The sequence below is a fragment of the Microcaecilia unicolor genome, chromosome 7 (genome assembly GCF_901765095.1).
Source record: "Microcaecilia unicolor chromosome 7, aMicUni1.1, whole genome shotgun sequence".
NCBI lineage: Eukaryota > Metazoa > Chordata > Amphibia > Gymnophiona > Siphonopidae > Microcaecilia > Microcaecilia unicolor.
This window is the reverse complement of record NC_044037.1, coordinates 215,692,060-215,705,757: the sequence shown is the minus strand read 5'-3', so window position 1 is coordinate 215,705,757 and position 13,698 is coordinate 215,692,060. Positions and strand designations below refer to the sequence as shown.

The 13,698-nt window shown below is 49.1% G+C and overlaps 1 protein-coding gene across 1 annotated transcript in view; it reads left to right on the top strand.

Moving 5' to 3' along the window:
- The window catches only part of UBE2E3 (ubiquitin conjugating enzyme E2 E3), a 277,113-nt gene that overhangs the window by 189,765 nt on the left and 73,650 nt on the right, over nucleotides 1-13,698 (top strand). The window lies entirely within an intron of this gene.

The following is a 13,698-nucleotide window of genomic DNA, read 5'->3' as shown; positions in this document are numbered from 1 at the left end:
TATTTGGAGCTTCCTTCATAAGGTAACTAGGACAAGAGTATTCATTGTGAGGTTGAATAGTTTAGGAAGTATGTTTTTACTGTGTCATGGGTTGGTAGTTGGAAGGAAGACCAGATTCTATTGGTTGCTATTCCTGTATGTGTTGTCTGACTGTTTTTGTAAACATCTTGATGGTTGATTTTAATTTGAAGACTTCTCTGATTTTAACTATTTTTTTCATAAAAGAAGCCAGTTGCTCTGCTGTCGGTGGAGACACTGTGGTTTGTTTTTGTTTTTTTGTACCCCGCACTTTCCCATTCATGGCAGGCTCATGCGGCTTCGGTACTATTTGTACCTGGGGGTTAAGTGACTTGCCCAGAGTCCAAGGAGCTGCCTGTGCCTGCAGCGTGGAATCGAACCCAGTTCCCCAGGACCAAAGTCACCACTCTAACCACTAGGCCACTCCTCTTTGTGGATAATAGGTTTTTTTCTGATTGAAAAGTTACTGGTATTAGGAAATTACCACTGAATATTTGTTATAGTATTCAGTTTTTGCAGTTTTGATCTCATTTTTTATGTTTTGTTGGCAATTTTCCAAGTTAATTGTTTTTCGTCTGATTTGTCTTTAGCCCATTTTTCTACAGTAATTTGTATTTTACCTGATTGGTTAAATTTGAGTTGAATCTTAGAGCGATACTGGATATTGCACACACATTAAATTATGTTTTTTCTTCACTTATATGGTTGTGAAATGAAGATTTTTTTTTTTGCTTCTTTTCTGTTGCCTGTCTCACATTTCTTTGTGGTGGTTGTGTCGCCTAGGAATCGTTTCTCAGTGTTGTTTTTTAAGTGATTTTTATTTGCGAATCAAATTTGGCTCCAGCTAAGTTCCTGTTTCCATAGCTGTTATTTGGATTGTATCTCTTGTAGTTGGATGTCTCCAAAATGGATACTGTATGCCTGTTTTGTAGTTGCTAATAAAAAGAGAAAAGCACAGCTGGGCCTTCAAGACTGAGACCAGGAGTCCTTTATTAAGATCAGATCCGACAAGGGCCGTGTTTCATCAGCGTCACATCGCCTGCCTCAGGGGTCCAATTTCCAATATAAAATTATACAAACCCAACTTCAGAATTACCACCGAGCACCCGCTACCAAAGGGCCTCTTGATAAAATATTTATCTGCTGGTCTCAGCGGTGTAACTTGCCGGTTTTCAAAGACTTTAATTGCAAGATTTACAATACCAAACCTCCTCATCGACTGAGCAGCACTAGAGTATTATACTTGCTAACAAATCACTAATCATAGTGCATACCCACTTTTTTTATATAAATAGTAAAAAAAAGCCGTTTCTGACACAAATGAAACGGGCGCTAGCAGATTTTCCTCGGATGTATATATTTGAGAGAGAGTATGTGTGAGAGATGGAGTATGTGTGTTTTGGTGAGAGAGTGTGTGAGACAGAGTGTCTGTGTGTGAGAGGACCGTGTGTGTGTGACAGAGAGAGTGTGATAGACAGGGAGTGTGTCAAGAGAGTGTATGTGAGACAGTGAGTGAGTTAGTGTGAGCTCCCAACCCCCCCTCGCAGGCCCCCCCTCCCCACCCCCACCTCTCTGGTCTCAGGACCCCCTCCCACACTCCCTCTCCCCTGCCCCGCCTCCAGGCATCCATGTCCAGCAACCCTCCCCTTCCCCGGCGCATCACTCAATCCCCCCCAGCACAAAACCCCCCTCCCCCACCCGAAGCACATCAACATCCCCCCCCCCCCCCCCACCACGCATCAAACCTCCTTGCCACCCGCAGATGACAGTAGTAACGCTGTCCGGATGCTGCTGCTTCTCTTTGAGCAGCAGCAGCTGCTACAAAAAGAAAAGAAGTGACAAATGTTTTGAACCCAGCCCAAATCATTCGCAAATGCCCATCTTACAACGCAGTCTCTGCAGCCGCTCCTCTCTCTCGCCTGTCACGTCACTGCGCTCCCACGGGTCTTACTCCAGGTGCAGTGATGTGGAGGCTCCGCGTGTTTCCCTACTCCTCCCCTGCCTGGGAATCAGCTGTTAGTGACGTCATCTTGGCTACGGAGCCTAGCTCAGCAACTCCAGGAGCCACGGACACCGGCAGTCCCACTTAGAACGTTGTGGTGAAAATTATTATATAGGAAATCTCAAAAATTTCAAAAAGTACTCTTAAGAAATGCTTAAGCAAAGTCAGGCAGGGGACAGCTACAACTCAGCATGTTTCACCCAGCTGCTTCAAGGAGTGTCCCCTAAATCTTAAAGCATTGCTTCTGCATCCCAGCCTCCATACTACAGAATAATGGGACAAAATTTGTCTCTGTGAGCTCTGTCCCCGTCCTCATCACCACAAGCTCTGTCGGATCCCATCAGCACAAGCCTCGCTCTGGATTTTATATTTAAATCATTTATTAAAGTATAAAAAGAAACAATATTCTGTACAACTGTTGTTTTATAAATCACAAACAATACAGAAGAAGGGTCACAAAATCCTGGCTCCCCTCAGATATCCCCCTCACTGTCCGGAAAAGTGAAAAGCCAAATTGCTACAGAATGCTGCATAGAATATTCATGCTAACAGAATGCCTCAGTCACACACACACAGAATAATGCAAAATACAATAGCTTACCAAAAATACTAAACATATTAGCCTAAAACCACAAGAAGCTACACCACAGAAATAGAAAGATATGCATTTCTGCCTATACCGTGCAAAATATAAAGATCACACATGTCAGAGATGGTGTTAGGGGGGTGCAACTAGGACATCTACCCCCTGGCCAGAGAGAGCACTAAGCGTACACTATCCCCTCTGGCATCACTCCTCAGTGTCCTTATACCCCCCCCCCCCCCCCCCCCAAGTCCAGCATCTCGCTTCTGCGTTCCTATTCTCCCAAAGTCTAGCATCTTCCCTCGTGTCCAATACCCCCCTCCCCCCAAAATGTCTGGCATTGCTCCTCTGTGTCCCTTCCCCTCCTTCCTCCCCTGCAGTCCAACACCTCACTCCCTTCCCTCTAGCAAACCCCCCATGGGTCAATGCCCTCTCCCCTTCCCTCAGCCAGCCCTCCTCCCCACCTTTCTCCCTTCTCTCCACTCCCCCTTCAGATCCAGCAGCCCCTCCCTTCCCCTGGGTCCATTCCAGCAACACCCCTCCTACATTTCCAGTACCCCGCGCTCTGTGGGCCCCTATAACCAGTCCCTCCAAATGACACACTGATTATTTATAGCAAATTACTACTCTACCTATTGAAAGTTATTCTGTTGTTATACGTCCTCTGTGTGTACATCTGTATGCTGCACAATCCAGCGTGTTAGAAATATAAGTAGGATCAAAAAAATGGTGCCAACAATAAAGAACGAGAAATGGAATAAGTAGCTCACAGGTTTGGTTGCTTTGTTTTGAGGCTTCCTGCTCCCTGTCCCCGTATTCAGGTATCTGAACTTTTCCTTCCTTCGGGTCGGCCGCTATTCCTCCTGTTTCGAGCAGTGAGCCGTGGCGCGGGTGGCACTGAAGACAGCTGCTTCCGTGTCCCGGTCCATCGCGCTTCTTCGCCCACTCACAGGAAGTGAAAAGGCAAGATGAGCATGACGGACCAGGGCAGCTGGAAACAGCTGTCCTCAGCACTGCCCTACCGTGGCTCACTGCTGGAAACAGGGAGGAGAGATAGCTAGCCGGACCTGAAGGAAGGAGGGAGCGCTCAGCTGCTTGACTGCAGGGACAGGAGCAGGGCCTGAGGAGGCAAAAAAAAAAACCCAGCCTGGTGGCCACTATTATTGGGAGGCCCTGAGGTGAAATGTGGGGCCTGGCCCCCCCCTATAGCTACGCCACTGGAACAAGCCACAGGACATGAGGACAATCGATGCCGAGAAGGGACCTGAAACTCCAACTGACTGGGTGTGCTCGAGGACTGGGTTAAAAACCTGACTTAGAGCATGACTCCTGATGTGATGGTTTGGTCATTTGATCCTTCAGAATATATTTGGGGTCTAGAATCCAATTCCACCCTCCTAGGCCCATTTACTTTCTTTTTCAGGCCAGATTAAAAAAAAAAAAAAAGGCTCTAGGCATTAACCTGTTGTTTTGAGCCTGGTTTTCCTTTTTTATTTCGGTCACCTGGTAGCTAGTGGATTCCTATATGTGATATTAGGCTGCCCTGCGTTGATCTCAGAAAGCAGTTACCTGTAGAAGATGTTCTCCGAGAACAGCATGATACATGTTCTGACATACCTGCCTACCTCCCTAGGAGTTGTATTCTATTAGCTGTTGTAATACTGGCTGGTCGGTCCCACACAGCAGGGGCGGGTGGGAAGATGTGTGCACATGCATGGTATGCAGTTCTAAAAGCTTCTGGAAATAACTGGGAAGTTGCTCTGCACATGCTGTGTAGATGATGTCTCCCCAAACATGAGAAGTCTCTCCATGTCCTTGGAGAATACGTCTACAGGTGAGTAACTTTGATTGCAGGGTTTAGAACAGTGTATTAACCTCCGCTCATCTTGAGATAAATAGTATCCATTAAGAATTTATATGCCACTGATTCTAACATTTACACTGATTGAAAAGCTGAATATCAAATGATGTTATTGGAACTCAACTCTCTTAAAATCACTTCCAAGGGCTTCAGGCATAAATTCACAATAGGGCAATAAAATAGTTTATTAGGGAACCCTCATACAGGCACGTTTTAAAATGTTATGTTTATACATTTTTATAGTTAAAAAAAAAAGGAAACCACATTCGTCACAAATAAAATCACCATGCTAGCAACTTAGATCCATACAAGGAAAAAAAAATTACTAATCCTTTGGATCTCAAGTCCATGGGGTGGGGGAGGGGGAGAGGGAAATAAGTCCAGACAAAAGAAAGATAAAAATTCATGTATACATTGCAATATTAGGTAAAGTGGTTGAGTAGTCTGTTAGTCCACTGTTAAAGGTAATAAATAGAAATGATTGACAAAGAAAAACAAATAAGACGATACCTTTTTTTTTTATTGGACTAACAATACATTTTTTTAATGAGCTTTCAAAGGTAACCCTTCTTCTTTGGATCAGAAGGCATATGAACCCTCAGCATGTATATGCTGGATGAGAGGAGGGAGAGAGGAGATTTGATAGAGACGTTTAAATATCTCAAGGGCATTAATATACAGAAAGTGAGCCTTTTCAACTGAAGGAAACTCTGGAATGAGGGGACATACGATAAGTTAAGAGGGAATAGGCTTAGGAGTAATCTAAGAAAGTATTATTTCATGGAAAGGATGTGGAAGCGTGGAATGGCCTCCTGGTGGAGGTTTGTGGAGTCAAGGATTGTGTCAAATTTTAAAAAGACATGGGATAAACACGTGGTATTGCTTAGGAAAAGGAAGAGTTAGGGGTTACAGAGGAGGGGCAGACTCGATGGACCATTTGGCCTTTATCTGCCATCTGTTTCCAGAAGTTCAGAAATGAGCAAATGACATACATCAGAATATATCTGTAAACATTAAAGCATTCCAGTGACAGTCTCATGGGGAAGGTAGGGGGTGGTGGGGAGGGAGAGTGAGAAACAGAGAGAGATGGATGTAATAGAAATTTGATGAATTTTAATAGTTTTTGTAATAGTGTAATGTAGGTCAAGGGGAGTTCAGGGGTGGAGTATCTGGAGATTGGGGCTATCTTTGAGGGAGTGGGGGATCAGGGGATTTTTTCAAAGGAGGTGGGGTGGATGCAACCCATGGCATGGCAGTGGGCTTCTTTAAAAATGTCTTCCTTCCTGTCAGTGTGTGAGCCAATCACTGCTCATGCATTGACAGGAAAGGAAAGATTTTTTCTCTTCTGCAGGAAACATCTGTATACTCTGCTGCGGTGTGTGCTGTTTTTTTCTGACAGCATGCACTTTTTAACATAGCAATAATTTGCATTCCATTAAGTTACTACATCAGAAAGCAAAACTTTGCATTAGGTTTCTCATTAGAAGTTGTGTGCTCGGGCATTGGCATATAGTTTCTAATGCCCAGGTTTCTTCTCTGGCCCCAGAAAGCAATTAACAATATGTACAAATGTTACGATTACACAAGGATACACTGTCTTCGACATCCAGCTTAGTTGAGAAGGGCCTAAAGTATTTACTTAACAGCATATCTGACTCAATGATGCATGGTTCCACTTTCTGAGACTGGCTCCTTAGTTTTAGTTTTACCCAGTAAAACTAAAAATGTAAACTAAACTAAGGATCAGCCTCAGAAAGTAGAACCATGCATCATGATTAGGTGGATTCAAACAATCCAAGTCTGTCCAGATTGAGGCAAGCTTTTCAGAAAAAATGCATTAAAAATATCTCATGGTCTTCAAAAGAGCTCACCCCATTTTTGTTCCCCACCCTGGGTTCTTTAAAGGACTGCATGATTTTAATACCTTTATATAGGGATTCTTAGTGGTTACAATCCATTCAGAAAAGTAAACTACATACCAAAGCACTTTCAGCTGCACCACTCCTCTTCTTTGAAATGATCTCCCTCTGAATGTGCGGAATCCTCTTTGAAAAAGTTTAAGGTCCACTCTTGAGAACCTACTATTCTATCAGGCATTTGGCAAATACTTGGGCAACAATGGATCATAGCCTACCTAGCTACCTGTGGGTCTCCTGGCTACTCTAGCTGTCCTTGCTATTACTGAACCTCTTCTATTAAATTTTGTGTGTCAGCAGCTTTACTTGGCCCCCTAAAAAAGTCTTCTAAACCTAAACCTTTAAAAACAACATTGCTATACTCAGGTCCTATCTAAAACTAAAGCTAGTGTTTGTGTAGTGCACGTGTACAGAGTTACTCCTGGGAGAATTTTATGCACAAAATATCAAGTGATATATATTTATTGTCAAAAATAAAATATATTTTTGTAGCATATGTGTGTGTCAGAGACCAGGAGAGAGTGTCAGGGGTACGGATAGGGATTTCGTCTGAAGAGGGTGACTGGGGCATTGGCATGGTGGAAGGGATGTGGTGATTTGGAGTACAGGGTAGGATGTGTCTCTTCCACTATGAGTGGGTCCATATCACCTCAGATCAGAGGGTTCTGGAGGTGGTTGAGAGGGTACTCCATGGAGTCACCCGTCCGGTTCCAGCACATCATGATTGTCCCTGTGGCTCGGCTTTAAGGTGCCAGGCTGTTATTACCCTTCATCAGCTCTGTGATATAGGAGCAGTGGGACCAGTTTTGCCGGTGGAGCATGGCCTGGACAGGTACTCTGTCTATTTCAATGGTCCCCAAAAAAGACTGGTTCATTTCACCCTATCCTGGACCTCAATGGGGTCGATGCTTGTCTGCAACTCCAGCACTTCTGGATGAGATGCTTGCACGTCACAAAGCTCTATTTTTAACTTTGGCAAAATGTCGGACCGGCGATGTGGATCAGTGGTCTCCTACTTGTGAGAATATGAAGCCTGCTGCCCTACAGGTAAGTATCTTCACTTTACTCTGTACCTATTTATAAAGTACAATACACGTCGTCACAACTCCACTCCAGAAAATCCCTGTGTGTATATCACATAAAGTATGTACTATATTGCACTACCATCTTCTTCTGTGCATGTGTAGATACTGGGTAATTTTTATGATTGTTTGGTTGAGTGTGTTCCAGCCCAGCAATTAAGCACAAAGCTGTCAGCTGGGGCAGCAGCTTCTGAAGCATGCCAAACAGCAGCTGCAGTCAAAGCAAAATAATAGGTGCTGGCAACCACACAAACTCAAAGGAACAGCAGGAGGTACTTTTACCAGTGAGAAGAGTGGGCAGTATTCAAATAGCCATTTACACACTGATAATTCTGGATGAGGTGGTGTTGGGCTGATCATGATTATTGGGGGAGGGAGGGGTGCATGCAAGAGAGCACAAGGCTGTAGGTTTGCCTAGGGAGCCTAAAAATCATTGAATTGGCAGTGGCTTCTTTATGCTCAAATTGTTTATAAAATTAACCCCATAATGAGTGATTAAAAAATAAATCGTATAGGCTCAAAAGCTAGCAGCAACCTTCACCTTCCATTCTGGGGCAGTAGAAAAAAGGAATTATTTGCCGTAGTTCATAAAAGGTTCCATGACAGCGACCTGTTGTGACCTGGCAGAAAATCAACAGTAGGTTAAGTAGTGTTTTAGTGTCATTTTTTTGATATCAAAGGCAGAATAAACTGATTTAATTTAAAATGCTTGAGGGAATATATAATTTAAATCAAGCATGGTTCCGGAAGATTGGAGGGTGGCCAATTTAACACCATTTTTTTTAAAAAGGTTCCAGAGGTGATCTGGGAAATAATAGAGTGGTGAACCTGATATCGGTGCCAGGCAAAATGGTAGAGACTATTATAAAAGAACAAAATCAACAGCGCATATTCAAAAGCATGGATTAATGAGACAAAGCCAATGTGGATTTAGTGAAGGGAAATCTTGCCTCACCAATCTACTACATTTCTTGAAGAGGTGAACAAACGTGGATAAAGGTGAGTTGGTCGATATTGTATATTTTGTTCTCCGAGGACAAGCAGGCTGCTTGTTCTCACGACTGGGTGACGTCCGCGGCAGCCCCCCACCAACCGGGAAAAGCTTCGCAGGCGGTCCGCACGCAGGGCACGCCCACCGCGCATGCGCGTGCCGTCTTCCCGCCCGTGCGCGACCGTTCCCGCCAGTCCTTTCTTTTCCGCGCCTGGAGAGAGTCGTGCTACTGCCGCTCTCTCTTAGTCAGCCCCGGAAAACCCGTCGCGTTCTTCGCGAATTCGTTTATTTTTGTTTCTGTTGCCGCGCGCTCCAGTTTTTCCTTTTTTCTTTAAAAAAAAAAAAAAGAGAGCACGCGCTTTATTTTCCCTCGTTTCTAGCGAGGGCGTCGCGTTGCGGCCTTGTGGCCGCGCGGTCGATTCTTTTTCGAGGTGAGAGTTACCGCCACCATCGACGACTTTAACTTCGCCGACGCGATTTTTCCGTCGATGTCCTCGAAGGTCCCGAGTGGGATTTAAGAAGTGTGGTCGGTGCGGCCGGCCGATCTCGCAGACCGACACCCACGCTTGGTGCCTCCAGTGCCTCGGGCCGGAGCACAATATCAAGTCGTGGTTCTTTGTGTCTTGGTCTCTGGAAACGGACTCAGGTTGCGAGGCAAGTTCTTGCGGGACCGTCTTTTTGGAACTTGCGCCGGCCCCTCGACGTCGACCTCGACGGCATCGGTATCGCCGGCCGGTTCTTCGGTACCGGTATCGATGGCCCGAGAAATCGGCACCGATGGCATCGACCCCAGGAGCACAGGTCCCGTCGGCCCGCCGGTCCTCCAGTGAGGGGTAGGGGTGAGAGGCCGCGTGGCAATCGGCCCCGGTCACTCCCCTCGGCACCGAACCCCTGTCTGACCCGGTTCCTCGAGACCGAGGGGGATCGACCTCCTCCTCCATTCCACCTGGCACCGATGACGGGCACCGCAAGAAGTCTAAGAAACCCTGTTCTCGTCGCCTTCGATGCATCCGGCGCTCGGTACCGGCAGGGAGTCGACGCCGAAGCGTCCGCATCGAGAGGAGAGATCCCCCTCGGTAGTGGAGGTACCGACGAGTCAGGGTCCCAGCACTTCGGTGCAGTCTCCTGGACCCGAGCAGCTTCCGGCACCGACACCTCTACCGCCCCCCCCCCGCCTTTCCCGGCAGCGGGCCTGGATGAGTGCCTCCGAGCCATCCTTCCGGGATCCTGGAAGGCTGATGCGCCAGGCTGTGCCGGCGCCGGGGTTGCTTGCGCCCTCGGCACCGTTGACTGTGGCGCCGGCGAGCTCTAGCCCGGTGCCGAGGCTGTCGACAACCGCCGCCGCTTGCGGCGCCGGTCTCGACCGCCACGCAGTGGAGTCCCCGTCGATGGAGGGAGCTTCGTTCCCCCCGGCGCGGGAGGTCCACCGCTTCGACGACACCGAGGCCTCGGTGCCTCGACCGTCGAGCCGGGCCCGGTTAAGGACTCAGCTACATGAGCTTATTTCCGATACCGAGGAAGAGGCCTCGTGGGGGGAATAGGAAGACCCCAGATATTTCTCCTCAAGAGGAGTCTCGGTCTTCCCTCGGACCCCACGCCTTCACCAGAGAGGAAGCTCTCGCCTCCTGAGAGCCTCTCCTTTGCCCTCCTTTGTAAGGGATATGTCTATTTGCATTCCTTCCCCGTGGTCTCTGTGGATGAGCCGAGGGCTGAGATGCTCGAGGTCCTCGACTATCATCACCACCTAGAGAGTCCTCCACGGTGCCGTTGCACATGTCCTCAAGAGACACTGCTTCGGAACTGGATGAGACCACTATCTAATCCCATCATTCCCAAGAAAGCAGAGTCCCAGTACAGAATCCACTCGGACCCAGAGTTAATGCGGCCCCAATTGCCCCATGACTCGGCGGTCGTGGATCTGCTCTCAAGAGGACACGAGTTCGAGGGATAACGCCTCGGCGCCCCCGGGGCGGGAGTCTCGCACTCTGGACTCGTTTGGGAGGAAGGCCTACCAATCCTCCATGCTCGTGACCCGCATCCAGTCGTACCATCTCTATACGAGCATCCACATGCGGAACAATGTGAAGCAACTGGCGGACCTGGTCGATAAGCTCCCGCCGGAGCAGTCCAGCCTTATCAGGAGGTGGTCAGGCAGCTGAAGGCGTGCAAGAAAGTTCCTGTCCAGGGGGTAGCTATGACACCTGTGACGTGGCCTCTCGTGCTGCGGCCCAAGGTATAGTTATGCGCAGGCTCTCATGGCTGCGTGCCTCTGACCTGGACAACCGCACCCAGCAGAGACTGGCCGACGTCCCTTGCCGGGGGGATAATATTTTGGTGAGAGATGGTCGAGCAGCTGGTGGACCAACTGCATAGCGGGAACCGCCCTCGACAAGCTCTCCCACCCGGGGCGCCTTCAGCATCCACCTCAGCAGGTGGACGTTTTCCCTGGCCCGGCAGGCTGGGCCCTATTCTTTTGCAAAAGCGTAGGTACACCCAGCCGGCCCGAAGGCCTCGTCAGGCACAGGGACAGCCCCAGCGCGCTCGTTCTCGTCAACAGCGTGCGCCTAAGCAGCCCCCTGCTCCTCCCAGCAAAAGCCGGGGACGGGCTTTTGACTGGATCCACGGAACTAGCCGCCCTCAAAGTGGTCCGTACCGGACGATCTGCCGGTCGGAAGGGAGGTTAAAATTTTTTCACCAAAGGTGGCCTCTCATAACCTCCGACCAGTGGGTTCTCCAAATAGTGCGGTGCGGATACGCCCTGAATTTGGCCTCCCTGCCACCAAATTGTCCTCCGGGAGCTCAATCCTTCAGCTCCCATCACAAGCAGGTACTTGCAGAGGAACTCTCCGCCCTTCTCAGCGCCAATGCGGGTCGAGCCCGTACCACCCGGGCAAGAAGGGCAGGGATTCTATTCCAGGTACTTCCTTGTGGAAAAGAAAACAGGGGGGATGCGTCCCATCCTAGACCTGAGAGGCCTGAACAAATTCCTGGTCAAAGAAAAAGTTCAGGATGCTTTCCTTGGGCACCCTTCTGCCAATGATTCAGAAAAACGATTGGCTATGTTCCCTGGATTTAAAAGATGCATACACTCACATCCCGATACTGCCAGCTCACAGACAGTATCTCAGATTCCGCCTGGGCGCACGGCACTTTCAGTATTGTGTGCTGCCCTTTGGGCTCGCCTCTCTGCCCACGGGTGTTTACAAAGTGCCTCGTGGTGGTAGCGGCGTATCTACGCAGCTGGGAGTGCACGTGTTCCCATATCTCGACGATTGGCTGGTCAGAACACCTCGGAGGCAGGGGCCCTCCGTCCATGCAGTGCACTATTCAACTCCTGGAGCTGCTGGGGTTTGTGATAAATTACCCAAGTCCCATCTCCAGCCAACCCAGTCTCTGGAATTCATAGGAGCTCTGCTGAATACCCAGACGGCTCAGGCCTTCCTCCCCGAAGGCGAGGGCCAACAACCTCTTGTCCCTGGCTTCGCAGACCAGAGTGTCTCAGCAGGTCACAGCTCGGCAGATGTTGAGACTTCTGGGTCATATGGCTTCCACAGTCCATGTGACTCCCATGGCTCGTCTTCACATGAGATCTGCTCAATGGACCCTAGCTTCCCAGTGGTTCCAAGCCACCGGGAACCTAGAAGATGTCATCCGCCTCTCCACCAGTTGCCCGCACTTCACTGCTCTGGTGGACCATTCGGACCAATTTGACCCTGGACGTTCCATAGTCCAATTCCACAGCCCACGAAAGTGCTGACGACGGATGCATCTCGCCTGGGGTGGGGAGCTCATGTCGATGGGCTCCACACCCAGGGTCTGTGGTCTCTCAGCAGGAAAAGGATCTGCAGATCAACCTCCTGGAGCTCCGAGCGATCTGGAACGCACTGAAGGCTTTCAGAGATCGGCTGTCCTGCAAATTATCCAAATTCGGCAGACAATCAGTTGCAATGTATTACGTCAACAAGCAGGGGGGCACCGGATCTCGCCCCCTGTGCCAGGAAGCCGTCGGGTTGTGGAGTTGGGCTTTGCCAGTTCGGCATGCTCCTCCAAGCCACATACCTGGCAGGCGTAAACAACAGTCTGGCCGACAGACTGAGCAGAGTCATGCACCGCACTAGTGGTCGCTCCATTCCAGAGTGATACGCAAGTATCTTCCGAGAGTGGGGCACCCCCTCGTGGACCTTTTCGCCTCTCAGACCAACCCACAAGCTGCCTCTGTTCTGTTCCAGACTTCAGACACACGGCAGGCTAGCGTCGGACGCCTTTCTCCTTCATTGGGGGACCGGCCTCCTGTATGCTTATCCTCCCATACCTTTGGTGGGGAAAGACCTTACTGAGGCTCAAGCAAGACCGCGGCACCATGATTCTGATAGCGCCCTTTTGGCCCGTCAGATCTGGTTCCCTCTTCTTCTGGAGTTGTCCTCAGAAGAACCGTGGAGATTGGAGTGTTTTTCCGACTCTCATTTCGCAGAACGACGGAGCGTTGCTGCACCCCAACCTTCAGTCCCTGGCTCTCACGGCCTGGATGTTGAGGGCGTAGACTTCACTGCGTTGGGTCTGTCTGAGGGTGTCTCCCGTGTCTTGCTTGCCTCTAGGAAGGATTCCACTAAAAAGAGTTACTTTTTCAAGTGGAGGAGGTTTGTCGTTTGGTGTGAGAGCAAGGTCCTAGAACCTCGTTCTTGCCCTGCACAGAACCTGCTTGAATACCTTCTGCACTTATCAGAGTCTGGCCTCAAGACCAACTCCGTAAGGAATCACCTTAGTGCGATTAGTGCTTACCATTATCGTGTGGAAGGTAAAGCCATCTCTGGAGAGCCTTTAGTCGTTCGATTCATGAGAGGCTTGCTTTTGTCAAAGCCCCCTATCAAGCCTCCTGCAGTGTCATGGGATCTCAACGTCGTCCTCACCCAGCTGATGAAACCTCCTTTTGAGCCACTGAATACCTGCCATCTGAAGTACTTGACCTGGAAGGTCATTTTCTTGGTGGCAGTTACTTCAGCTCGTAGGGTCAGTGAGCTTCAAGCCCTGGTGGCTCATGCTCCGTATACCAAATTTCATCACAACATGAGTAGTGCTCGCACCCACCCAAAGTTCCTGCCGAAGGTGGTGTCGGAGTTCCATCTTAACCAGTCATTTGTCTTGCCAACATTCTTCCCCAGGCCGCATACCCGCCCTGCTGAACGTCAGTTGCACACATTGGACTGCAAGAGAGCATTGGCCTTCTACTTGGAGCGGACACAGCCCC